Here is a 27,000-nt window from a genome sequence, read left to right as displayed (position 1 = left end):
TTTCATTCCTAACTCATATAAAATCCATCACAAGTCCAGAATACTCTCCATGACTTCTGTCTTTCGCATCTTGGCTCAGGCTTGTAGACCAGCAAGAAAAAAAAGCAGGCTGGAAACCTCTAGCACCAGCAATTAGGTGCTTCAACAAGGAAATGATCCGTGTCACTTCCATTAACAATTTGTTGGTCAAAGCAAGTCACAGGGTCATGCCTATCTTCAAGGTAGAGGGACAGTACAATGCTCCCTATGCCCAGAAGAAGAGTGGGACCCAAATACTAGCACGCTGTTGCAATGTCTTCTACAACACTGGTTGCCTTGACCCTAACCTTACCTGGGGGTCTTAGAGTCTCTTAGCCTAATTACTTGGTTCATTATTTGGGACTTGGCCCAAAATAGGGACTTTGCTCTAAAACCAGTGTCTATCTTTATTAGTTTTCCAATTTTCTTCCCTCTCTTCAGTTGGAAGCATCTTTATCTGGTAAGGGAGGGGTGACAGAAAGGAGAGATCAAGGAAAAATATGGAAAGATGATTTGAGACTTTTAACTTTAAAAGTCAGGAAATGGACATCAGTTTCTCTGTCCTCTTGACAACCTCCATTGTCGTGTGTATTCCCTGACTGTACCCTCCATGTGGAATGTCAGCCTCACATATCTTCCGACACAATGGAAGGGAACAGGGTCATGGGATTAAAAGTCCATAGAGCTAGGTGAATAGCAATTAATACTTCACATATTGTCTTTCCACCATCAGTCACATATCACTCTCCCCTTCACTACACCACACAAGAGGGGATCTATGGAGGCTGGACAGAGAAATCAAATACGTTTCACTTATCAATACATAGATCAGAGAACAGGTCTAGAAAAATGTGTCCTGAAGTGGTGTGATAATTAGTGAAGAAGCAGTTACACAAGCATTCTGCCGGCACTTGGTGAAAATGAAAGGAAGGAAAAATACATTCAATTTCAGACTAAAAAGCTCTGTATAAAGCTTTTAAAAGTGATGCCTTCCGAGTAGCTTAACACTTGTATGAGGCTCTGCCTCAGCAAATCATAATGCCACAGTCATTTCTCCTTAACCACTGAAGGTGATTCAAGAGATGGGTTACCCACCAAAGGAGGCTTTTCATGCTGAAGAATCTCTGCATTAAAAAAAATATATCGAATAAAAAAGAAGAAGAAGAAGGTAGCGGGAGGGGAAGAATGAAGCAGGGGAAATCGGAGGGGTAGACGAACCATGAGAGACGATGGACTCTGAAAAACAAACAGGGTTCTAGAGGGGAGGGGGTTGGGAGGATGGGTTAGCCTGGTGGTGGGTATTGAGGAGGGCACATTCTGCATGGAGCACTGGGTGTTATGCACAAACAATGAATCATGGAACACTTCATCTAAAACTAATGATGTAATGTATGGGGATTAACATAAGAATAAAAATATATATATAAGACCTGAAAAAAAAAAAGGAACACTACATCTAAAACTAATGATGTAATGTATGGGGATTAACATAAGAATAAAAAAATATATATTGAATAACATTTTAGTCATTCCTTCCCTAGGTCTCTTGTGATTATGAAACCTCAGTTTTGCCTATTGCAATACTTTCAGGACCATAAGCTCTGAGACTGCTGTTCTTAAAGCCAGGTTTAAAGTCAGAGGGTTATGACATCTACTGTATCCATTTCCTATTGCTAGAATTAAAATGTCTAACAAACAACCACAAAACTTCAGAGCCATACCACAACAAATGTTTGTGTTCACAGTCTTGGGGGCCAGCTGGGTGTCAGCTAGGTGGCTCTGCCGATCTAGGCAAGGGTTGCTTACATATCTGGGGTCAGCTGGTTGTTGGCTGAAATGGGTTGGCCCCAGCTGGGAAGATGGAATGTCCCACCATAGTCCACATGTCCCTTTCTCCCTTCTGGGACCAGCAGTCTAAGCTGGGTCTGTTCACAGGGCATTAGCAAAGGCACAAGAGTGAGAGAGCAAGCTCAGGCCCAAACACGGTTTTCAAGGTTCTGCCTCCATCACATCTGCTACTAATCCATGTGCTAGAGCAAGTCACAAGAATAAACCTGGAGTCAGGACAAAGAAGGGACGCAAGGAGAGGTAAAGAATCCAAGCCACACCATGCTATTCACCACATTGAGGCTTCTGTCCAGCAAAATGCCTGGGCAGGGCTGAAGTACTGATTGGTCTGGGCACTAGCCAGATGCCGAATGCAACTTAAATTGGGGCCAGCTCTTGGGTACTCAGGCAGGGAGGCGGAGGAAAGGAAATGGGATATGAAACTGAACAGAAATAGAATTCAAAAACCTTCAATTCCAGAAATTAAAAAGCAGAATTAAGAACAACTGAGAATGACCAGTATAATTCTTAGCTCTGCTTTGTCTGCGTGCATAGTACCTTCTGTCTTACAGAGTGCTGCGTAATTTCGTGTTTAACAAGTTCATCTCAATCATTCCTAGCAGCAGTCCCATACAGTGACAGGTAGGAGTTGCTTCCCCATTTAAAATGCGAAGCTATTGAGGATTGCAGAAGTAAAGTGAGGCGCCCAAGGTAACACCAGTAAATGATCCGGCTGAAACGCAAACCCAAGTCTGGTTCTCTTTTTCCACTCCACAGTGAAAACCTTTGAAAAATAAGGTTTGAAACAGTAACATTTAAAACATCTTCCTTATAAATCTCCAGCATAAAGGCCAAAGTGCCAAGTGTCATCCAACTTAGAAAAGGATACACAAATTGGTGGTTGCTATGGAGTCCCTTCAGCACTTCCTTGCTTGTGAAGTTGGGATTGACACCGAAGGCTATTAAAAGTTAAAGGGAATCATGAGCCAAGCTTACATAGTTCCTAAGGAATGATAAAAACATAACAGGATTCATATGAAACTGGCAAAAAATGGTTCAAAATGCTATTAGAGAAGGTGGGGGGGATTGAGTGGGGGAATCAGAATCAATCAGCAGGTGGAGCCTTTGATGGGAAAAGATCGCTTTGAAAAACGGGATAAAATCAAAGGTATAAATCATGACTATAGAATCAAATAACACTTGCTTTAAAGGAGAAAAACCAGAGATGACAAAATATAGGTAGGAAACCTAAAAGATTAAAAAGAGCACAAAGAAGTAGATTATTACCAATCACAGAGAAGGTGAGTCAGTCTAACTAAAGCTTGCAGAAAAATCTAAAGCCATTGCTAATTTTCCCTCTGAAATTAAAAATATGTATTGTTGAAAGGATCCTTTAATGTCTCTAGTTGTAGCCCATATTGCAGATGTGTTGGAAAATAAACAGGAAGACGTGAAGCCGTCCCACACTTAATATCAGAGTGCTGTTTTTCTTTAAAATGACCTGACAACTTGGGAATAAAGAAATCGGGTTTGACCTTACTCCTGTTACCTGAGAGCAGACAGGGCCCTGGGTTCTCAGAAAATACTGGGGGGTTAGGCAAGAGATGGGATGTGCTTCAGAAGAGGTACAGGAAGAAAATGACTCCTGATTAACTGGAAAGCCTGGAGAAGGCTAGAGTACCAAAGAAGGCTGAGAGTAAATGCCATACTGTGAAACTAAGTCTCACCTAAGATACCAGAACAGCGGATTCTCAGAAATCCTGAATCAGGGACGCAGCAAGGCTGCCACTGATTGAGAGCAACGGCTCACTCCTGAGGAGCAACGTCAAGAGATAAATAAATGCAGAGGAGACGCAGGCTTTGCAAACCATTTTCATAGCAATTACCCTCTCCTGGGTCAGCCTTCATTACCAGCAATGAGTTAGATAATGATCAAGAAGGAACGCTCAACAGATTATTTAAAGAAATAGCAAGTATGTGAACAGAGGTACAATAATGAAGAGAAATGGCCTTGAAACAGACAGAAGTACCAAGATGAAATTCAGCAGGGATAAGTGTACTACTGTGCCAAAGGTAGATCCAGGAAACCACAGTTACACTAGTGAAGATCTGGAAGATGTTTAGGAGCGGTATACCGGAAAACGAATTTGGTGTTTAAATTGGCTACAAGCTCGATGTCAGTCTACCTTCAACACAGGGATTCTTAACCTCTATGGGGACAAGGATTCCTGAGAGCATGGTAAAAATTATGTATCATCTATACCTTAGAAATGAGTACATTTTGCACTTAGTAGCAGGAAGCTCACAGAGGGCTCATAGGGCATCAGTATATAGTTACTGGATGAGTACATGGGACTTGCTCTAAACAAGTCAGTCCAGGACCCAATCGTGTTTCCACCACTCACTTTCTTATTATGCCTTCCAAAAAGTAACATAACCCTCTCTCCACTCTGAGCTTTCTCATCTGTAAGGGGAACAGAATAACAGCTGTACCTAGCTCTCCCCTCCCCTGCAGTGTTATTGTAAGAGAGTCCTAAAATAAAGTACAAAGAGCTTTTGGGGGTTTTCTGTTATATTTTTATTATATTTTAAATACACTGATATACTTTGTTACATGTATATTTTATTATATGTATTATATTACTAAAGTCACTGTTCCCTTATGCAACTTTTAGGTAACTTTTAAGTTTAGTAAACAGGGCAGAAGAGGGGATTATCCCCCTGGGGCTGTTGCCATTTGGAATAATTACTGGTACCTTGAGTTCTGATCTGGGCATATCAGTGTAAGAAGGGCGACTGGAATGTAAGCAACAGAGACCAGGCAGTATAATGAGGGAGTGTACAATCCAGCATAAGAAGGCACATGGAGGAACTAAGAATATTTAGCCCTGAGAACAGAAGATTTAACCAAATTCTAATACTTAAAAGGTTGTATTGTGGTGGAAGAAAGGGAATTGTTCTGAATAACTCCAGGGGTCAAAATCTGGGCCATTAGAGAAGGACAGTTCAGCTGCATATAAAGAAGAATGTCCTAACAATTACAAGCTGATATTTCTTTATCACTGAGGGGCTCCACATATTCATTTATTTAGTAAACATTTATTGAACATCTACTGTGTGCCAGGGACCATGATGGTACCAGGAATTCAAAAATGGATAAGATACAAACCTAGTTTCTTTAAAAGGCTCCCAGTTTGTTGGGAGAAACAGATTAAATAAGTATTTTCAATATCAGCAGAGGCAATGGTATTGCCTGGAGACCAAGGCAGGGCACCTACCGAGTCTAAGGGAAGTGGCACTAGAACTGAGACCTAATGGATGAAGAGCCACTGGCTGGTGGCCCGGCATGCTACACAGAGGGCACAGGCACGGAGGCGAGAAACAGCACAGTGTGTCCCAGGAGTGCTGGGCAGGAAGGACAAAACAAAGAGGAGAGAGAGAGAGAACTTAGAGATGACCCTGTGGACGGAGCCAGTTAAAGGATTTTGAGCAGGGAAGTGACCTGGTCAGATCTGTGCTTTAGATGTGGGCATATCATTACTAAAATGTTTGAGGTGAGAGCTGGTGGTACAGAACCCATTATTCGTTCTGTATCTCCCCACGAGAGGTCGTTAATGGAGTAAGTAAAGAGCTTCGTGATAGTTCAACATTTTTCTCAAGGGGTTATTTTGTCTTATATAATATGAGAATGTTTCAAATAGGATATTTGTTTTGGGTCTTGGGGCAAGACAGCAAATCTAAAGACAAACTAAGAGACTGTGGTAAAAAGATGCAAGGCAAGGACTTATGGCAAGAGACCCAAGAGCCTGCATCAGGTATGCAAATGTGTGGAGGGATTGGGAGATAGAGCTGATCCTCTCAAGCCGATCCTTTCCAAAGCTCGAACTCTCTACAGTTTGGCCTTCAAACCATCACAGAGTTCTGTGGTTGTAAAGGACACTGAAACCATCTCCTCCAACTCTTCCACTGTAGAAACTAAACCCCAGGAAGATAAAGTGGTTTTGTCACTTCTCCATGTAACTAGCTGACAAAAGAGTTAAGAACAGGACACAAAACGCTGAAAAGCACCATCTTTCAACCTTGCCCTAGTCAGTGATATTTTGTTGTACCGTATCACTCAAATTTTCATTCTTTTTTGTAGCAAATATAATTTCTTAAGGAGGACTACAAAAATAGAGTTCCAAAACACAAGCTGTTTATGAAAAGGAAAATGCCACAGAATGTAGATGTTGCCATAGCTCACAGATACATTATGGAACAAGAGGGTCTTCTATTTAAATCCTTCAGAGGGGGCAGAGAGAGCACGGGCTGATTCAAAGCTGAATTCTATACTTGCCAAGAGAATGACGTCGAGAAAGTCACTTAACCTCAAAAACTCAGTTTTTTCATCTGTAAAACGAAGAGACAATTCTGATCTTACATTGTTTTAGTTATATAAAGTGCCTCCACAATGTTTAGAGTTCAACCAATGTGAGGTGGGTCCTTTCTCTTTCTGTTCCCTTTCCTGTCCCCTCCCACCACGACCTGTAAGAAGTTATCCACCATAAGGGACTCTGGTAGACAGTACAATAAAGTGGTTAGAATTTGGCCATGGGTGTTAGGCGGACCAAGTGATGGCTCATGGCCCTGTGACTCATGGCCATATTCTTTAATCTCCCTGAGATGATTTATAAATCTATGATAATCTTAAAATACTATTCCCACCACATAGGGTTGTTGTGAGGATTAAATAAACTATATATAAGGTGTTTAGAGCAGTGCCTAGCATACAGTGAACAGTGGGACAGTTGCTAGGATTGTGTTAATTTTACTGGCAGAGAGCCAGGTTACACTGCAATTTCCTTTGTCTCCTTACCGTCACTGTTAATGATCTTCTCTTCCATGCACAATTTCATCTTTTCAAGAAAATAGTTGAATGCATTTTTCTTCAGACATGGAAGAAACTGAAGAGCTTCCTCCCAAAAGTAATTAAGGTAAATGTGATCAATGGATCCAACTGACCACCAGAAATGGAGTAGTGGAACCGAATATCATCAGTTCAAGGTATTGGACACCCACCCATTGATCTGTGACCTGTTTTTCATTAGAGGTCAATAACTCCTCGTCCCTCATTCTATAGACCAGATGGATATTGAAGTACTTTCTATGGCCTGAGTGGTTTGATAGACCCCTGTGAAGATAGGTAAGGATCAGAACTGGCCTTTGTTTGTACCATCCTCAATGACAAGCACAGTATATGCACTCAAAACATCCACTGAATGAACCAACCAGCGAAACTCCCTTCATCAAGTGCCTTGGTACTACAGGATTAACTCTAGGGGCGACCTCACATTGCATTTGAGAACACAGGACTAAAGTGGATGGCAAATGTGGTGAATAAGAGATTGGGCTCCAAGGGGAGAATATGTGAATCCTGGCTCCATCATCTTTGTGACTTTAGGCATGTCACTTAACCTCTCAAAATTGCAACTTCCTCCTCTATAAAATGAGGATTTTAGATGAACCTAACTAGTAGAGTTCACATGAGATTAAGTGAGATAAGACTTGTCAAGAGTTTAGCACCAAGCAAGTGTTCAATAAATGTGATGGTGACAATGACGACTATTTCATGTAAGAATGACTAAGTACTATACAATGTTATACTCTTTAAAATGCACAGATAAGAATTCATAAAGGGAAATCAATATGGCACTAGATTGAATATGCATCTTAACCACAGGATGGATGTTTCTTACAGAAGATAAGTTCTAAGCCCAACCTTAGAGAAAGGATATGTTTAGATCTGCCGAGGGCACTTTCCATGAACAAAGAGCCAGGAGGGTATGATCCCTGAATATGCAGAAGACACAGGAGTGAGTAAATGAATAGCTAGAATGTTGAGTCTGTGCCCAATGCGGTAGAAAGGGGAGACATTTCAAAGTCCGGTTTGGAAGTGGTAGACAATTTCAGAAAAAAACAAGCTACCTGGTGACAATAACCAGCTGATCAAAAGCCATGGTGTGGTAGCGGAATCCAGGCTTTAGCACAGACAGACCTAGGTATGAATCCTCAGACAAATTACCTAACATTTCCAAGCCTCAATAGTCTCATCTTTGCTATGGGGATACTTTCACCTACCTAGCAGAATTGTGAGGAGGATTAAATGAGCTCCTAAAGTTAAAACAGTCACTTTGGTGTCTGACTCAACGTCAGCTAGTATGAGTATTTAGCAATATTCTAAGATAAACACTAAGAGGAGTTACACAAATTCACCTGGACAAACCCTTAACTTTAGGTGAATCAGGAAAAGTTTATCTTCATTCACTGTCCTAACTCTAATTACTGGTTTCCACAGAAATTTGTCAATCCTACAACAAATGCCAGGTCTTACCATTATCAAGGACTAGATAGAGCTATCATGATCTCAGTTAATCCTCACATGACCTAGGACAAAAATCATTTTTATGTACCCCATTTTACAATCAGTGATAGAACTGGGATTTGAACCAGGGCAGTCTGGCTCCAAAGACTGTGAGCTTTTGATTGTGGCAGTTGACAGACTGCAGCAGACCCATTTGAGACCTTCAGACATGTTCCTCCTGACCAAGCCATGCTATGACAGCATGGGCCGACCACTCAGATTCAAGAAAGAAAAGCAGCCCTGCAGGGAAAAGTGGGTACAATTAGGTATGAGGCTGGACAGAGAGGAGGCTCCTGAAATTTCACCTCAATCCTTCTCTGTAATTTAATTCTCCTTTTAATGCACAACAAACAAAGCTTTTCATTCAAGTGCCCTGCAAATCTGGCCTCTGCTGCAGGGAAAAGTGCCTTTTGGGGCTACTGTCTTAAAATGGCAGAGACTGAATGCCTCCAAATACAGAATCCTTAAGAAATATGTCTGGTTGTGCCAACAGACATTAATTGCACAACCCAGCACGATCAACTGCAGTCTTGTCTGTAAAAAGAAGACCTTGCCCCCACAGGTACTATTTGGAAACTATGTCCTCCTTCTATGAGCCCAAACAATTGAAAATCAAATTTGAGAAAGTTACAGAAAATCTGAAGAGGATTCAGCGAAGAGTGGAAAGCAAGATTAAAATATTAAAGTATTGGTTCTCAAATCTGTTTTCTTCTCAATTTTCTCCATACATTCTCCTCAGGTCTCCCATAACTAATCTAACCTTCTTGTCTCTGATTTTGCAAAATGAGGGGTGGAGAGGGATGGAATGAGAAAGAGATAAAGCAGAAGAAGAGGGAGGGCAGGAGGGTCTTCGAGGGGGACAAGGGAAGAAGAAGAATCATGGAAGTAGGTGTCTACAGATCTTAGGTCTTAGTGAAGTCAAAAACAGATGCAGCTAGGATAACTAAGAAAAAGAGCATAAAATATAGAAAGTCCCCAGGATTTCAGCAGAGGAGAATCCTTTTGTATTACAAAGCCAAGAGAATAAGCAGGGTTCAAGTGGGTTGAAATAGAAGTAACTAGAAAAAAAGAAGCCAAGAAACATGGAGATGAAGTCATCCATGCTGTTAGTAACTCAACACTCACCAAGGGACCTCACTGGACCTCCCCACGCACACTGAGCATCTCGCCCTCAGGGCTCCCACTGGTGTTTGCAGCGGCGTCATGTAAGGGGAAGGCAGACCTGGCATGGGACTGATCACAGTGAAGTGTGTACTTATTTAGATGTTGGACTGAGCACCTTTAGAGCAGAGACTATGTTCACATGTGCACACAGCTGGTGTCTAATAAGTGTTTGCTGGAAAGCAGGGAAGAAAAGTAGGAGGAAGGGAAGGAAGAATGACAGAGACATTCAGGAAACAACTCCTCCTTATATCAAATCAGCCTGAGTCAGATGATAATTCTGGTCTTGTATCAGCCATTTCATCCTTTCAAATTTAGCATTTACTTGCCCTGACAATTAGGAAGAAAAAAAGCAAAGTGATTCATTATTGTATCTTTTCGCTAGAAAGCTTGAAAATTAACAGCAGCCAATAATGTGAATAACTAAAACTCAAGGGCAGATATTAAGAACTTAATAAACCATTATCTCTAAAATAATTATTCTGAATGAGCTTTTAAAATAGTTTTATGCCTTTTACATCACCATCTGTCTCATGCTAAAATACCCTCAACTCTTAACATTTTGCCTTTAAAATCTTAACTAAAAGATTCAGGTAGATCACTAAAAAAAACAAAAACAAAAAAATGCAATAGTAGCAATACCTTCTATCCTAGCCATTGTTCTTTTTATTTTTGGTCACCTTTGATCGTCACAAATAGGTTCTAAGGTTGGTAGAATGAGCGGTATTGTCTTCAGCCTACAGATGAGGAAACAGGAAAATAAGACTGAAGACTGTCTGAGCAAAAATGAAAACGCAGGACTCAGTCTGAGCTTAGTTCTCATGCTGAAGCAGTGCTTAGAGGAGGGCCATTCTAGAATGTTGTTTGGGAATGCATTTTGAGGCAGAAAAAGGAGCAAAATATTTTCCAACTTTTTACATAGCAGAATGTTCTTACATATGCTAATGTCTTTATTTTATAAGATAGATTTTTTTACTGTTCTCACACAGCTGTGGTTTCAAACTCCTTTTACCAGCAGAAACTTTCTATCAACATCTCATGCTCAAGCCCTCTATACAAAAGAGATAAAAGTGAAGCCGCACTGGCTGGAACAGAGCTAAGAGACCTGCGAGGGGTTTGGTGATAGGGGCCACTGGCCTGTCTCAACACCAAACACATGAAAACCACCAGGACCCCACCAAAGACTGAAGACCATGCCACAGAGCATGTCCAACTTCCGGTGGAGTAAGAAGAGCGAGGACTCCACAGTCCCACTGAGTCCAATTTCAAATCTACCACTTGCTCACGGCACACACGGAGGAGGTAACGAACCTTTCTGAGCCTCTGTTTCTTCATCTCTAGAAGAGTCATATAACACCTGCCAGGTGAGTCTGTTTTGAGGATTAACTCAGGCACCCTAAGTGAATCATGGATCACAGTGCCCAGCACGCAGAGGTACTCAGGCAGGTCCTTCTGGAAGTCCCTTGCCACATCTACATGGTTTTCTGATAAAATAGATGTATTCTTGTTTCCTCAGAGGGTATAAATTCCATTTGTTCTCTTAAATCCGCTCATGCCTTTAACACTTGAGGGCTTGTACTACTCCCTCAAACATTTAGCATTTTCTATTCAGTTAGCACAGCACTGACACTTTAAAAGCAGCTTGAAAACAAACTTGATTCCAAATATGATTTATAATGTCCCAAGCAACAGCTCATTTACCCAAGAAAGCTCCATCAATTATTGACAGATGTATTCTCGGAGGAGAAGTAGCATTAAGACAAGGAGACGGAGGGAAAAGCATGCTTCAACCCCTTAAGCCAATTATCCAAGGTGATTTTCAGCATTAAATCCTTAGCTATGCTTAATTTACTGTCCTTGCCTGTAAGCACAGAAAGAAGTGTGAGGAAGGAAAAAAAAAATGTTAAGCAATTTAGGACTGCTTTTAAAAACAAAGAAAAAGAATAGCATAGAGAGGAAAAATACATAGGAAGCAGGATTGTGGGTGTTGAAGGCATGTGGGCTTCTAGATTGAGCATCCCCAGCCCTCGTGCACCTTGCCCTCATTGTAGAGCCAGCTACCCCCCTCCTGTCTTTGTTCAGTAAAGAAATAATTGTGCTTACCTGCCTCTGACCTAATAATTACAGCAGTGCCTGATTTTATTCGCAGCAGGTTTATTGTGGTCGAATTTCCTCGGTTTTCAGTGCAAAGACCTCACGAAGGATGCTAGCATTATTTGCTTTAACATCAAGCTAGTGACAAGGCTATGTAAGGTTCTGTAAAAAGCCAAGAGGCCAGTGTGAATCCAGCCCACGGGGGGTTGTAATCTGCATTTGATATGCCAATATTAGAAAACCTTGGCAAGATTATGAGGGGAGAATGGGAGTGCATGAGGCCAATAAATGTGAGGATGCTAATATATTTCTCCATAGTTTTCTTGAAAGAAGAAAAACAGGAGAGGATTTTCCCCCCAAATCCAAATTATAAGGCAAAAGGTGACCAATTATGCGTACGCTTGGTTTAATTTGCATGTACTGAGGTGTGTGTGTGTGTGTGTGTGTGTGTAAGTGAACATGCACTCATAAATGCACTGCACACATGCTGTGGATAAGCATAAGTAGATGGACACAAAGAAATCTGAGGGCATGGAGAAGAGGTCTAACCTATATAAAAATGCTCGCATGATGAACTGAACACTTCTATATTAAGAAAATAAATCCTGCCATGGGAGACCTGAAAAATTACTACCCTGACTTTAATGCAATCTATGGTTCAAAGTACAGCTATAGAACATTCTAAAATTACCTGCTTACACCTCATGACTTGGCAGAATAATTACAGGCTAGATTATTTCATCTTTTTATACTTTTTTATTAAGAATTAAGAGATTCACTATATTGGATTATTAAAAGCCTGACCTCTTCTAGTATATATTTTTATCCCATTATTAAACAGTGCATATAAAATAGAGTAAGTCTTGACTTTCAAAGCTTTGACTTTTCAATTTCAGATTCAGAATCAACATTTGAGGGCCAGTGGGTGCTCAATATGATGCAAATGCTTTCAAGGTTCTGCCGCATCTGATCAACACCTGGATTCCTAACCAGGTCTTCTGATTCCAATCTAGTAGGCATCCCACCAAATCACAACCTTCTATCATGGCCTTGCCATCAAGTCTCAGAGGGAATCTCAACGGGGGATGGAGGTAGGGGAGGAGGGGCAGACTCACTGGCAATGCAGGATGGTATGTTACTGGCTTGCCCTTAGAGGCACATGCCTCTATCCTCTGGGGACTCCCATTTCTCTAAATGTGAAACTGAAGCAAGAGCACAGGATCTTTAATCAAGTCACAAAATGTTGTCAAGGATCTTAAGTACTCTGCACCTTGGTGAGATTTCCTCAATACTCAAGATGTGACTCTAAGCTTTTGATGACTAGTTCTGTTAACAATGCTGAAATTGTAGGTGCCTGGGTGGCTCATTTGGTTAAGCATCTGCCTTCAGCTCAGGTCATGATCTCAGGGCCCTGGGATCGAGCCCTGCATCATGCTCTCTTCTCAGCGGGGAGCCTGTTTCTCCCTCTCTACCGCTCTGCCTACTTGTGTTCTCTCTCTCTCTCTCTCTCTGTGTCAAATAAATAAATAAATAAAATCTTTAAAAAAAAAAACAATGTTGCAATTGTTTCACATCTTGTCTTAGGGGAGAAAAGACATCTGGGGTCGGGGGAGTCCTCTTTGGGGTTACTGTCATCCTTGGAACATATTCTTAACATCCTCAAAGTTTCATTCTGTAAGGATTGGAAATTTTTTATCCTTCAGAAACAAATCTGAAATAGCCAAAAGTTATACAGAGCCAAGGGTGATAACTAAAAGGATCAAACTGGAAATATCACTTACTATCATCATCTAAGATGTGACTATAAGATAAAATAACATTATCTTGGGTAACCCCCCAGGTAAGCTGTTTTTGAACACAACTGCAAAATATTTTGGAATTCTCAAGGTTCACATTCACACACACACACATTCACAAGGTTCCTTCCTCACAATGCTCAGATGCTTCAGACAGAAAGCACATATCAAGAACAAAATTGGATGAGGAAACTGATTTGGAAAATGAGCCATTGGCCTGGACTATATGTGTGCCCACACATACATGCACATGCACACACGTATGCCTATACATATGTGTGCGTGCATTCACCCATGTGCATGCCATCCATAAACGGGGATTGGTCTTATTCACACGTCATTCTGTAAGAGCTATTATTACTTTACCTAGTCTGTTCATCTGAGCCCCTGAATCTCAAGCACAGCTGTCATGACTCCCCAGAGCAGATTTCTATCTTCATATTCTGCAAAGAATGTTATTATTCCTGACTTAAAAAAAAACTAAAGGAATTATGTGGCATCTTTTACTTTTTATTCAGAACTATATACTTCCCAAAACAGTAAAGCATGAACACATACTATGAACTATGCATTAAATATAGTGTTTCCAACCTTAACTTCCAAACAGTACTTACTAGATAAAAATAATTTTCTGAAGTTTTTAGGAAATGAAATGAACTAGGTGAAGCACCTTCCCGTTTGCGTATGACAATACTTTTTATAAAGGTTGTCCTTCCTTGGGAAAAATCATAATGATTATCATGCGGATAGTGAGTATAATCGCACAGAATGTATTATGAATTTTAAAAAATTTTGAACTCATACTGTATTCAGTAAATTTGTTTCTCATGGGGATATGGGATAGCAATTCTGAAACCCCTTGATCTTTTACTAGGGTTAAACAAAATAAGTAAACATACTACAGATAATAAGGACCAGGTTTCTCATGCTCAGGAAAGAAGTTACAGATAAGGAAAGAAGGAAGAACAATGACACCCCGGTAGCAATGAGCCCACCTACTGCTCAGATCTTTGTTTCTAAAAGCCATTCTCCAATAAAAAGAACCAAAGGATTTCTTTGAAGAAGTGGTTGATTCCAAGCCTGAGGCAGGGAAAACACAAGATGAGTCTGGAGCATCTTAAAATTCTAAAACGTGTAAGTGCTCAGAAAAAGAATTGGAGGGGAGCGCCTGGGTGGGTCAGTGGGAAGAGTGTGCAACTCTTGATCTTGAGGTCCTGAGTTCAAGCCCACGTTGGGTGTAGAGATTACTTTAAAAAATAAATAAATAGGGATGCCTGGGTGGCTCAGTCGTTAAGCGTCTGCCTTCAGCTCAGGTCATGATCCCAGGGTCCTGGGATCGAGCCCCGCATCAGGCTCCCTGCTCTGCGGGAGGCCTGCTTCTCCCTCTCCCACTCCCCCTGCTTGTGTTCCCTCTCTCACCGTGTCTCTCTCTGTCAAATAAATATATAAAATCTTTAATAAATAAACAAACTTAAAAAAAAAAAAGGGAGAATGTGGAAAGGCCACAGGACCCTACCTGAAAGAGCTCACAATGGCCAAAAGTAGAACAATTTGAGCAACAAAAAAGTGATAGCATCACATAAAATAAAGCAAGTTAGTATACATGCATCTATACTGATGTAAATAATTGAATAAATCAGTAAATGGAGAAAAGAAAGCTCTTTCTTCAAATGAATTCCAATTAATAAATGTGGGGGGAAATGAGGGAATAGAAAATCACTCTTAAAACACCAGAAATTGTTGCAGGCAAGATCCACAGATGAATGCTAAAACTAGTGGATGAAAGTTTGAGAAGAAACAAGTCATTTGCATAGTCTCAAAGTATCTCTCCCCAAGATATCAACTGACTGCAAAGAGGAAAATAATAACAGTTGAGACACCTGGCAGCCACCACCTGAACCAAGCAAGCAATCAAAGTTCACACCACCCATAATAGGACATCTTACACTGAGAAGGGCTCATCACTGTGTTATTCTTTTCAATAATGTATAACCCCAATCTCGTTGTGGGAAAACACCAGATAAAACCAAATCAAGATAACAGCTGACCAGAACTCTCCAAAAGGGTCATGAAAGGCAGGGAAAGACAGAAAAACAGTTGCAGAGTAAGGAGACTAAGGAGACATGACAACTATATGCAATGTGGGACCTTAGACACAATCCTAGAACAGAAAAAGGTCATGAGTGGGAAAACTGTGAAAATCAAAATAAAGTCTGTACTTGGGTTAATACTATTGTGCCAAGGTAACTTTCTCAGTTTGGATCACTATACATTGATAATGTGAGACAGTAATCTTAGGGGAAGCTGGGTGAAGAGCCTATAAGAAATTATCTGTACTGGGGCGCCTGGGCGGCTCAGTTGTTAAGCATCTGCCTTCGGCTCAGGTCATGGTCCCAGGGTCCTGGGATTGAGCCCCACATCGGGTTCCCTGCTCGGTGGGAGGCCTGCTTCTCCCTCTCCCACTCCCCCTGCTTGTGTTCCCTCTCTCGCTATATCTCTCTCTGTCAAATAAAATCTTTAAAAAAAAATTTGTACTATTTTTGCAACTTTTCTGAAGTCTAAAATGAAAAATGAAAAATAACTGTAAACTGATTAACACAGTCTAATCAGAAGAATATTATGATTTATTAAACTGTACTTCTATGTCATATAAAATAGTGAGTTAATTATTATTAGAGCCCTCTGAGTCTTAGGGAAAGTAAATCAAAGATGTATCATCTTCCTGCTTCTGATATAACAGCTATGAGGGAGAAGGACCAGGGAAAGATGGTTTTGATCTGATAAACAGGAGCACCCTAAAAAGTCTGAGTCCTGGTCATATCCTGGGGCTAATGTGTGTTTGACCATTAGGTGACATGCTGAGAATCTACCTTATTCCTCCTTCTCTGCCTAGGTGGGAAAAACTGAGTCCTGTCAACCTGATCCATGTTTATAAGAGATGATGGGCTGTTGACAATAAAAATAGCATTTATTAAGAGCTTATTACATGCTAGACACTATTCCAAACTCTTTACATATTTATCTTTCACAACAGCCTTATCAAATAAATATTACTATCCCCATTCTACAGATAAGCAAACGGATAGAGAGGGGAAATCAGATAAACAAAAGGTATGTTGCTGGGAAAAACCACACAGAAAATCATGGCCCATCTCTCCTCTTCTGGTCATCTATTACCAATCCTGCACTGGTGTTCTACCTGCCTGAGATATACCCTATTTTAATTAATTGCCCAGATTGAAGTCTTTTCACGCTAAAAGTAGATCGAGTAGAGGGAAGAGCCATATATGAGGAGATATTTCCTCTGGCTGGACCCTGGGTCCCAGAGCCCACAGACCACCTTCCTCCTTCACTGAAAGTACGAACACAACTTCCCTATCACCAGAATTCTAGTCAGCGCAGACAACATGAAGAAATAATACTACCCATTGGCGTGATAAAGTCCCCTCTTGCTGGACTGGTCAGACTGCGATTTCACACTGGGAAAATGAGTAATTACTTGTTGTCAAGCTGTATGTTAATTTCCTGAGAAAATGGAAGTTGGCACACGCTTTCCCTGTTTCTCTATGCCTGCCCCGGTTATGATAATAACATTGCTTCACATTTATGTAGTGCTTTTGGTTTATAAACGTCACTCACATACTGTACCTGGTCTTCAAAATCAACCTTAGAGATTAGTTCCATATCATCAATAAATATTTACAAAGTGTCTGCTATGTGTCAGGCCCTATGAATGAAACAGTAAATAGGACCAATGTTCTCTTGGCCCGCTCAGCTAGAGTTGACATTACAGTGGGGAATACAAGCAAAAAATAAAACAAAACAGAAAACTAAATATATATTTAGTACAAATGTATATTTTATATATTATAGTACAAACTATGGAGTTATTTAAAAAAAAAAAAAGAGGGGCACCTGGGTGGCTTAGTCGGTTAAGCGCCTGCCTTTGGCTGAGGTCATGATCTCAGGGTCATGGGATAGAGCCCCATGTCAGGCTCCCTGCTCAGTGGGGAGTCTGCTTCTCCCTCCCCCTCTGTCCCTCTCGCCCCAGTTTGTGGTCTCTCTCTCAAATAAATAAAATCTTTATGAATAAATAAATAAATAAATAAATTTTAAAAAGAATACTAGAAAATAAAAAATATAACCAAGCATAACATGGAGAGACCTACTTTAGAGAGGGGATTAGTCAAGGCCTGAGAAGGTGATGTTTGATGAGAAGCAGGCAACCCAGTAAAGTTTGGGGTGGCGCCTCCCATTTAGAGGAATCAGCAAGTGCAAAGGTGATATGTGCAAGGAGGCTGGGAAGGGTGAGAAAACAGTTTGGCACATTCTGTGAACTATCAGAAGGCAAATTCCTCTGGAAAACTGGGAACAGAGGGGGTGAGAGACCTGAAATGAAGTCCCAGAGGAAAGCAGATAGCAGATGATATATAGGGCTGGTGCTTAGAGGGTATGTATGATTGGCTTTCTTCTAAATACAATAGAGGGGTGCCTGGGTGGCACAGCTGATTAAACATCTGACTCTTGATTTCGGCTTAGGGATCATGACCTCAGGATCATGAGATTGGCCCAGTTCGGGATCCTCACCCCATGGGGAGTCTGCTTGAGATTCTTTCCCCCCACCTCTTCCTTACCCTGTGCTTCTCCCCCTGCTCACACTCTCTCAAATAAATAAATAAATAAAATCTAAAAATAAATAAATAAATACAATGGAAAAAGTTGACAATGTTATGGTCATTTTACAGGTGAGTAAAATTAAGGTCAGAGAGATTATGTGTCTTTTTTTTTTTTTTAAAGGCTCATGAGTCTTTTTTTTTTTTAAGATTTTTTTTTTTTTTTTTTTTATTTGAGACAGAGAGAACGAGAGAGAGAGCACATGAGAGGGGGGAGGGTCAGAGGGAGAAGCAGGTTCCTTGCTGAGCAGGGAGCCCGATGCGGGACTCGATCCAGGGACTCCAGGATCATGACCTGAGCCAAAGGCAGTCGCTTAACCAACTGAGCCACCCAGGCGCCCCGAGGTTATGTGTCTTATCCCAATTCATAGACCTGGCAAGCATCTGGCTCCATCCCGGGTCTTTCCATTCTTTTCTTCTTTCCACAGAAATGTGGCAAGTACATGCTAGATGCCAAGCACATTACTACTGGGTAGATAAGATACAGCTTTAATCATTTAGATTAAGTCTGGAAGTGGGAAATGGCCGTGTGAACAAATGCAATAAAATACGACTGGCGCTATGTCCAGAAGTCTCTACAAAATATAGAGAAGACTTGAGGAGGCGAGTAGACAGTTTTATGTGGTTTAGGCAAAAAGAATCAGAGAGTTAGCATTGAGCTCAGTCTAGAAGATGAATGTTTATAAGGAAAATGGGAATGGAAAGGATCATCAAAGCAGGGTGAGCAAAGATACAGAGAATTAAACAGCCTGGTAGATGCTGAAAATAGCAAGCTACTTCTGGCATGGAGTTGGTAGGGGGCTTGATGGTAGGGTTAAAAACACAGAAATGGCCAAAGGTCAGATCATGAGCCCCTGGCATGGCAAAGCAACCGACTCTTGATTTTGGCCCAGGTTCAGGGTCATGAGACAGAGCCCTGAGTCGGGTTCCACAATTAGCATGAAGTCTGCTTAGGACTCTCTCTCCCTCTGCTCTCCCTCTGCCCATCCCCTACCCCCACTGCCACTTGCTCACATGCGGTCTCTCTCAAAACAAAACACACCTGTAGAGATGAATTGTGGTGGGAGGCAGGGGAGGAGCAACGATGGGAAAAGGGAGAAAGGGAGACCAGTTAGAAGACTTGGCAAGGTCTAGGGCAAGAGAAAATGGAGATGTGAAGAAAGACGACAAGTGTGGGGTGGGAGGGAGGAGATAAGATTGAACAGATGAGAAAGAGGAAGAAGGTATAGAACTTATGACACTGAGTGTTTGGAGCGAGACAAACAGGGGACTTAGGGTGAATTCTGGGTTTTCATGACTTTTGACTCTAAATTCAATACTTCTGAGATGGTAAGTTTCCCCACCTTCTATAAAAAATGTCTTTTATTTGTTGCAAACAGTTTAACATGCCTTCTCTGCCAGCTAAGACAAACTCACCTAAGATTATTCATATTTCAAGTTATTTTTAAAAAGAAAATAATATGCTTTTTTATCTGACAAACTATTGTTTAGAAGACAATGAAACTCTTTACCTTAAAGTGATCAGCATAATGTCCTCTACTGAGATAAAGAACAAATTTCCAACTTGCCTCTGGCAGGACCGATACCTATCTAAGCAGAAAAAGAAGGTAGGTTTTAACAAACAGAATGTTTTTTTGCAATATAAGTTTCTAGCAAAGGAAAAATATCAGTACTCTATTTAAAAAGATAGTTTTCTCTCTGAGATCCTCAGAAAATGTTAAATTTTTTTCTGTTCAGACCTATCTTGACATGCCCTACTACCATCATAAACACAGCATATGGAAGTTCAATTTCTATTCTCAGATGCTCAAGAAATAACTTCAGATTCAAGTTTGAGACTTGACTTGAAAGACATGATATTAACATATCATAGATAGTACCTGAGAAACAAAACATTTTAAAAATTATATTTAAAGACTTTTCAGGGTGCCTGGGTGGCTCAGTCGGTTGGGCGTCTGACTCTTGATTTCAGGTCATGATCTCAGGGTCATGAGATGAGCCGGGTGCAGAGCCTGCTTGGGATACTCTCTCTCCCCCTCCCCCTCCTCCACTCATACTCGCGTCTCTCCCTCTAAAATAAATAAATACTTTTCAAAATAATTTGGCTCTAGGGGGCAAATGTCAGTGACATTTCTACATTAATTATTCCAAGAACCTACACAGGATAGCTTCCATATACATCCAGTCCTCATCTCTGAGATTCCTATTAGCTTAATGTTTCACATAAAATGCGCTACGTGTGGAGAACTATCAAAGAAAAGGTGTTGACCACAGACTGTCTTGGTGAAAGTACCACCATGAATGGTATTTGGGAGAACTGTGTCACGTACTTTACAGATTCAAGAGATAGGTCCTTATCACCATGGTGAAGAGGTTAGAGAGGCTAGGTAACTCAATCAACATCACACACCAGTAAGTGATGGAATTGGGATTCACACACAGCTCTGTGACTCCACAGATGAGGAAATGCCCTTCCTAATTCCAGTGAACCTCCCAACACTAACCATTTTGGGGAAAATTTTACAAATGCCATCTAAGTCTTTTTTTTTTTTTTGCAGGCACAAATGTGGAAAATAATTTTTATTTATGTGCATGTATCCTTAATTGGCTGCCCTGCTTATTTATTTCAGGATGCAAAGGCACATTCACTTATTAAGCCTCTGGGTGTTTTCACAAATTGGCAAAGGAAACAGAAATAATGGACATCACACGCTTCTTGCAAAAGCCAGCAATTAATGGAAAGGGCTCTCCTAGCCGTAGTTAACTCAGCTGTAAACTCATATCCTTCCCATCTAACTCCAGAAGCAAATTTCTGAGTAAACAAATGAGTTAATTTGCTCTCTGAGCTAAAGTGGACCAAAGAGAGGCAATTCTCTCTGAGCAAGTAGTGTTGGAGTCTGTTAATGACAACCTTAAGGTAGCCTAACATTATGGTCTCATATGATAAATTTCAGTCCACTAAATCTAAATTGCAGGCTACCAAAAATCAATTGCTTAGCAGGAAGAGACTGTCAGCAGAAAGTATGAAGGTGGGAGGGAGATAGCATATTTTTAAAACATATTGATATAATTCAGTCATTCCCAGAGATACAGGTTACTTAGATCAGATGAGTAACTTCCCCAGCCATGCATCCTACCTTTGTAGGTGCATTTTGTGTACATCATAGAAGTTATAGGTTATCACAGGATATTATAGTAATCATATATCTCATAGAAGTTACAGGATGCTAATAGATGTTATAACGTGTTGTAGGATGGCATACATGTCATAGTCATAGGAGAATTAACTTAAATGGTGAGGAATATAAGACAGGGATGTAAACAGAATCTGACCAGTGGAAATACCAGAACTACATCTGGGGATGTCTCACAAATGGATACTGTTTGTTTCCTGATGATGCTCTAACAAACTATCACAAACTTGGTGGCTTAAAACAGTACAAATATATTTTCTCAAAGTCTCTAAAGGTTAAAAGTCTATGTGGGTTGGGCTGGGTCCTCTCCTTAGGGTCTCACAATATCAAAATCAAAGTCTTGGTAGGGCTGTATTCCTTGCTCAAGGTGCTGGGAAAGAATCTGCACCCAAGTTTGTTTAGATTGTTGACTGAATTCAGTTCCTTGTGGTTGTAGGACTAAGGTTCCCATTTCTTTGCTGCTATAAGCCTGGGGTACGGGGTGGGGGGGGGAGACGATTATTGCCCCTAACAGCTGCCCACATTCTTTCTCACGCTCCATGTGGTCCCCTCCAGCTATGGCAGTAGACTCTTTGTCATGCTTAAAATTTGTCTGATTTTGTCTCTCTGACACCAGAACGTTCTCTACTTTTCAAGGCTCGTGTGACTCGACTGAGCCCACGTGGGTAACTGAGGATAACCTCTTTATGTTAAAGTCTTCATCTTAATTACATCTGCAAAGTCCCTTTTGCCATGTCACATAACCACAGCATGCCATCAGAGGGCAAAGTTCACGGGGGCCAAAAGTCTGCCTACCATCAGCACCATTTTTTCCTGGGGCACCTGGCTCACAAATACTCTCTCAAAGAATGTGGCTGCCAAAACCACCAGGCTATCTTCCGAATTTTGTGAGTGTGAGGAGAACCCTATGCAGAAGCGCCTCTTTCTTCACAAGGCAGCCAGATTAACTTGGTTTACACCAAACTGTTTTGAGCTCTGAAAGGCCACATAAAAGTAGTGTATAAGTTAACAGACAACCCATCTGTCTTATTTTTTAAGGCAATGATATCAGAAAACCTTGATGGTGGGTTTAGTAATAATAATAGCTATCATTTGTGCCAGGTAGTATGTAGCCTCTAATATAGACAGTGTGAACATTCCTTTTCTATCTGTTCTTTGATAGAACTGGGTACAACTGTTCCTTCCGGACAATGGAGAAATATATTTCAGCGCCATCGGTAATGAAACATGCGGTACCAAAACAATAATTCCAGCCAGTATTACCTGTGCCCATGAAAGCTTTCCACATATAACTATGTAAGCTAAACCTACATGTGCAAAACATGGAATGAGATTGTGCCTGGCATGGTTCATTGCTGCCACAGAATTGCAGAGCAGTGCAATCACCAACTGTTGTCACAAATCTCAAATCTGCTTTGACATCACAGTTGGCAAATTATAGTCCATCAGCAGACACAGCTCACTGGTCCCTGCTCATTCATTTTCTTATGCAATAAAATCATTTCCCAGCAAGAATACAATTGCATGAGAGTCACTTCACAGTGAGAACTATCCAGCACAGTAGTTAAACTCCAGGGGGTTATATAAATACAAATAAAGTCAGAATTTTAAAAATTCTTTGAGTTAATATTTAAAGAACCAGGGAGCTTAACATCCCTGGACAATCAAAATAATAAGTTGGTAAAGTACAGAAGTTCTTTCTTCCTAAGGGGATTTAACATTGATCTTAATGACAATGATTTGGTATTTTAGATGTAGATCAGGCCTAATGATAATGATTCAAATCATTGGCAAATGTATTTAACTGCCCCCCCCCAAAATATATTCAAAGCATACTGAATTAAAGCCATTTTTAACTAAAAGAATTCAGGTGGTGAGGCCTAGGTTTTGTTTTGAAGTTACCAATTAATTTTGGTATAGACACGACCCCCAATACAATTTCCCACCTTCCTTTTAACTATTAGAGACTAGAAAATGGTAGCCATAATAACCCAGTCTGTATCCTTCTGTGCTTTCTAGTCTGTTCCTTGTAATTGACAACTGTTTTGGAGACTAATAGTCCCTGAACTTCAGAATGAATTTTGAATGCTTGTAATTTTTATTAATATCCTTCAGAACATTTCCCTGGGCTACACTGTTCCTTTAAAAAGAATTGATTAGATGATTTAGGATATAAAATATTTATACAGCTTTCCTTCTGACTAAAATTAGGAAAAATTGAGGTTTCTGTGATTTTTAGCACGTCACACTACAGGTATAAATATATGAAAGCATATTTACTTATAAACCTAGATTTAAATAAGGGTAAGCATATTATTTTGTATCAGAAAACAAGAGTTTGAATTTAAGTCACTCTACTATCTGAGTAAAAAATGAATTCAGTAAAAATTCAATCAACTTTTATATAGAATCTGCCAAATGGAAGATCTCTAATGGAAAACTGTGTGACCTTTAACACAGTTCAACAACCAACAATAAAACCTTATTTTCATTCTCTGTTCTACATATTACTTCATGTATTATCAGCCTCAGAAAATTTTCAATGACAATAATTTCATTGAAAGCATCCTAATATAACCTATATTCAAATTCATTGAATGTCATGTATCAATTGTACAGCCTCTTTCTTGACATTATTTTCAAAATATTGCTTGCATCCAATCCCTCTTTTCTGCACACACTCAAATTCATACTACGGTTGTTACAGAAATAGCTAATTTACATATAGATTAAAAATTACCTTGAAGCCCATTTACACCCTGACGAGTTAAAGACAAGTAACTCAAAGCTGATCACTGGCTTCCATTAAACTCATGTATTATGAAACATTACACTAGTCCAAATATAGGTTTCAGCTTCACAGCTTGGCTCCTAAACCGTCAGATAGCGTGAGGGCAACTCCACAGACCCAGCCAAAATCAGATATTTTCTTTATTACTATTATAGATCATGAGACACTATCCCTTAAATTGACTCACCTCTTTGCTCCTTCTTTATGTTTCATCCAGTGCTCATTAATAGTAGCTGTTTTAAGTTAAATCAGTTAGCAGGCCATTGGCAATCTAGCCAATTTTAATTAGACATGAGGAAAGAATGTTCTTTCAAAATGAGAAGTTTGAAGTTTGATGAGGGAGCAGAAGGCTAACTGAGGACAAAGCAGAAGTTAGCACCCTACATCCCTACCCCTAGGGATATATGTGACATTCCTCAGGCACTCCTGGCTGCCCTAAAGGAAAGACAAATGGTTAACTGATAGAGATCACAGTCCTGCAGGACAGGAGTCTCCCTCAGTTTACAAATGTCCTAGTGATTTACGAGGAAGAAGCTTTCTTATCAATAGCCTAACTTCCAGGGACACATAACTCAGTTCCTGAAGCCCTAACATCACCCTCCCCTCCATAAAATTAAGGGAGGTTGAGGCGGAAGGAAATGTAAATAAAATTGAATTTCTTCTAAATCTAAAAAAGCCCATTGACAAGGATGTGTGGTCAGTGTAACACTCCTCCAGAAAATTCCCAACTGTCTTCAGGTCAGTGCCTCATTAGAGAGAAAAACAGCCTTGGCTTGACAATAACCAGGTCTCCATTATTCTGAGAGTCTTCTTTAGCATATGACAGTCCTTCTGAACATCTCCTTTGTCCTCACCTCCCCAACTCCTGAGTCTATAATCAGCCACTCTGCAAGACCACAGGGCAGCAGCTCTTTCTGCCCACCGGTCCCGTCCCCGTGCTTTAAAAAACCACCATTTTGCACCAAAGATGTCTCAAGATTTCTCTCTTCGTCGTTGGCTCCGGACCTCACCCCACCAAACCTCACATATATTCTAAAACTTCATCATGACTGCCTAGTGTGGCAGCTCTGGTCCACTGGCCTGCTGGTCTGCCCATCTACCGGACTTTAGCATTATATGATCGCTGCCTAAGAGGACAGGTTTTCCACCACTTCCAGTAAGTACAAGTCCACTCACAGTGGACACCTCATTCAATGAGCCTGCTATGCCCAAATTTCCCTTAAGCTGCCCCACTCATGTCTGCTATTTAAAGGGAAAGGGCGGGGCACCTGCATAGCTCAGTCGGTTAAGCGTCTGCCTTCGGCTCAGGTCATGATCCCAGGATCCTGGGATTGAGCCCCACATCAGGCTCCCTGCTCAGCGGGGAGCCTGCTTCTCCTTCTGCCTCTGCCCGCTCCCCCTGCTTGTGTTCCCTCTCTGGTCTCTCTCGCTGTCAAATAAATAAAATCTTTAAAAAATAATAATAATAAAGGGGAAGGACTTGGTGGCCAGATTAGAACTCTCTGACTCTGCCCCCACCCTGGCCACAAGTACTGGATTAAAAATGGATAGCTGTGGGCGCCTGGGTGGCTCAGTTGGTTAAGCGACTGCCTTCGGCTCAGGTCATGATCCTGGAGTCCCGGGATCGAGTCCCGCATCGGGCTCCCTGCTCAGCGGGGGGTCTGCTTCTCCCTCTAACCCTCTTCCCTCTCATGCTCTCTGTCTCTCATTCTCTCTCTCTCAAATAAATAAATAAAATTAAAAAAAAAAAAATGGATAGCTGTCCCTATGCCTGTAAATCTACTGGCCTGTTACCAATTAGATCCTAAATGTTTTCACCTCTGAAAGTTTCTAAAGAACCCCGGGGTAAGGATACATGTTTGTTTTGTTTTGTTTTTTAAGATTTTATTTATGTATTTATTTATTTGACCGAGAGAGCGCACAAGCAGGGGGAGCAGCAGGGAGTGGGAGAGGGAGAAGCAGGCTCCTGGCTGAGCAGAGAGCCACCTGTGGGGCTCGATCCCAGGACCCTGAGCTAAAGGCAGATACTTAACCAACTGAGCCACCCAGGCGCCCCTACATGTTTGTATTTTAAACAATGGAAAGTCTTGAAGATGAATGATTTTGAAGCTTGTTCTGTACTCAGCATTTACACTTTGGCATTTATTCAAGATTTCAGCCTCCTTCCTCTGTATCCATCTTACTCCTTTTGCCTAATGGTGTCTTTCCACCCAATTCATATGCTGATGATCCTGACTCTTAATTGTCCCACTATCTCCAATTTTTGTCTTTCTAAACTTTAACAGAGAGAGTATTTCCTCTTATCCTTTTATGAACTAGGACAAGTTTCCAGTTTCCAGAAATACAGGCAACACTACAAAAGAAATTGCAGTGTATCTGGACTACTGCCAGAGTCTGACAATTTAAATATCAACTAGATAAAAAGAAAATGAGACAATGGCTCCTTTCTACCAGAAGAACTTTGATCTAATGGTTGAATTACAAATGGGGAGGTATTTATTTGAGGCTAAAATAGACCAAATCACCAAATAAACAAGCAAAATAAAACAAATAAAACAAAGAAATTTTATTTTTTTTTAAGATTTTATTTATTTATTTATTTGAGAGAAAGCAAGTGAAAGAGAGAGCACAAGTGGGGGAAGGACAGAGGGAGAGGGAAGAACCCGACTCCCAGCTGAGCAGGGAGTCCGATTGGGACTCGATCCCAGGACTCTGGGATCATGATCTGAGCCAAAGGCAGACGCTTAACCGACTGAGCCACCCAGGCACTCCACAACAAAGAAATTTTAAAGAAAAACCTTTAACCAGCAATTCCACTTCTACATATTTATCCCAAAGAAATAAAAACACAAGCCCATACACAGACATGAACAAGAATGTTCATGAAAGTTTTATGAACAGCCCCCAAATGGAAACAGCCCCAAAGTCCATCAGCAACAGAATACAAAAACAAATCATGGATATCGACACAACGGATACTACTCAGGAGTGAAAAGGAATGAAGTTCTGATTTATGCAACAACAAAGGAGTATCAATAATATTACG

At 40.7% G+C, this 27,000-nt stretch overlaps 1 long non-coding RNA gene across 1 annotated transcript in view; it reads right to left on the bottom strand.

Moving 5' to 3' along the window:
• The window catches only part of LOC129046044 (uncharacterized), a 334,546-nt gene that overhangs the window by 254,446 nt on the left and 53,100 nt on the right, over positions 1-27,000 (bottom strand). Inside the window, exon 3 of the long non-coding RNA XR_010407858.1 lies at positions 19,481-19,559. This is a non-coding gene — a long non-coding RNA (uncharacterized LOC129046044). The remainder of the gene's footprint in view (positions 1-19,480; positions 19,560-27,000) is intronic.

This window comes from Mirounga angustirostris, unplaced genomic scaffold, assembly GCF_029215605.1.
Source record: "Mirounga angustirostris isolate CCGP_5_RB_7025 unplaced genomic scaffold, mMirAng1.0.hap1 SCAF_15, whole genome shotgun sequence".
In the NCBI taxonomy this organism is placed as follows: Eukaryota; Metazoa; Chordata; class Mammalia; order Carnivora; family Phocidae; genus Mirounga; species Mirounga angustirostris.
This window is presented reverse-complemented; position numbering and strand designations above follow the sequence as displayed.